This window comes from Myxine glutinosa, chromosome 3 (assembly GCF_964187855.1).
Source record: "Myxine glutinosa chromosome 3, kmMyxGlut1.1, whole genome shotgun sequence".
Taxonomy (NCBI): Eukaryota; Metazoa; Chordata; class Myxini; order Myxiniformes; family Myxinidae; genus Myxine; species Myxine glutinosa.
Genome location: NC_136263.1, coordinates 159711967 through 159713852, shown reverse-complemented (window position 1 = coordinate 159713852; position 1886 = coordinate 159711967). Strand labels below are relative to the sequence as shown.

Sequence of the window (1886 nt, the reverse complement as noted above, 5' to 3'; positions counted from 1 at the left end):
TATATATATATATATATATATATATATATATATATATATATATATATATATATATATTGTAACGAATGTGGAAACGTTACAATGTGAACGTTACAAAAGTACGGTAACACCCTGTTAATGTAAATAATGGTCGCAGTCGGCGTCCTAGTTAATTCCATGAAACTTACACGCAGGTCACGATATATCTTTTAAATAGTGTATTTCCTTATTCCATGTAGGCTAAGTATGTGTTTCCCACTAAATCGACTTTGCATTGTATCAAACAAAATAAGCGTAGGCCCTTCCAATTTCCCCAAAACCTCCCTTCCAATTGCCTTCCGCATTTTGGCCGGTTTTCTTCAAACCACCATTGGCCACGAGGTAGGGTTGGGGAAGAAAGGCGTGTCTCCACCTCGTCATAAGAGGGAAGGAGTGAACCAGCCCTAAACAGCCAATCAACACCGCGGTGAGCGACCCGGTAGGCGTGCCCTCGGAGTCGGCGGCTTGATTTCGCCCGAGGTGATAAAAGCGACTGTAAGGGACTGCTTTAAGAGATGACTTGGAGATGACCCTGGGAGAGGAGCAAAGAGGCTGCACCAAAAAGAGGCGGTGAGATGCGAAACGCTCCAAGCCAAAGAGGAGAGGTACTCGGCAAGGAGACCAGCTTTGGAGAGATGCGCTGAAAGGAGGGAGACGGCCCCACCCCAAGGAGAGGAGCAGGTGTGCCGAACCAGCGCGTAACGTCTACCGCAGTGGAGACACGACGGAGGGTTTCCCGCCAAAACCGCGAGGAATTGCGAACGGCGGCCTCCCGACCTTGCCTCCCTCTCAAGCAATCCATCTCAAGCCTTACCTGCCTGCATTATCCCCTGTGTAAGTGTGAACGTCCTGTCCTGCTCGTTTGTCTTGGGGCTAAGTAAAAATGAATAGTGTAAGTTAAGGATTCGCTGTGTTACTGCTTCTTCCATCCATTGCTTGTGTGTGTATAATAAAATCTGTTCTTCCTCCGTATTCTTCTTCTTCTTTTTCATTCTCTTTCGGTCGCTTTAGAGATTTCCCGATTGAATATCTGTGGGGCGATCTGGTCAACGTCGGGTGGAATCGGGTTTTAATCGGGGAGTAACTGTTCGGACGCGGTTAAATACACCACTGCTCGGTCAATATAACATCTAAAAGCCGCGTCTGTAACATTTGGTAGTCAGGAGGTGGGATTCGAACCTGGGACTAAATTTATTTAGCCCAAATTTTGGACACCAATTGTGTTAGTACGGTAACATTTGGTGTCGAGGAGTTGGATTCGGACCTGGGACTAAATTTGTTAGGCCCAAATTTTGGACACCAATTGTGTTAGTACAGTAACATTTGGTGTCGAGGAGTTGGATTCGGACCTGGGACTAAATTTGTTAGGCCCAAATTTTGGGAACACCAATTGTACCAATAGGGTAACAATTGGTGTTGGGAAGTAGAATTCGATCCGGAGCGCGTTTCACGCGCTCGAAATTATAACGGCGAAATTTGATTTTGTTTTACGAAAAAATAAAACCCGAATTTTGAGATCGCGCCATGGACAATCAAGGCGATCGGATGTCGGTGGGAGAAATAGACAGGGTGGAATCGACCCAGGACCTCGGGGAAATGTATGTGGAGGATAGGGAGGAGGAGAAAAATAGCAATGTGGTTGCGGAGGTTTCAGACGCACAAAATGGCGCTCTCGCGCACGTGGTTGAGGGGGCCACGGTCGCGGAACCAATTAGTGCGGCCCAAATACAAGCCTTCATGGCCCAATTCATGGTGGAAATGCAGACAAAAAACGACAGTATGGAACAAATAAAGGCCCTTATGGCCCAGAATAGCGAGGAAATGAGGGAGGAAATGAGGGCTCAGAGTGAGCGAATGGGAAACCAAAT

At 46.8% G+C, this 1886-nt stretch overlaps 1 long non-coding RNA gene across 1 annotated transcript; it reads left to right on the top strand.

The window, feature by feature from the left end:
• Nucleotides 1-363: 363 nt before the first annotated feature.
• Nucleotides 364-990, top strand: LOC144891168 (uncharacterized). The gene is made up of 2 exons (XR_013622759.1): nucleotides 364-498; nucleotides 534-990. It is a non-coding gene; the product is annotated as an uncharacterized LOC144891168 (long non-coding RNA).
• The last annotated feature ends 896 nt before the right edge of the window (nucleotides 991-1886 follow it).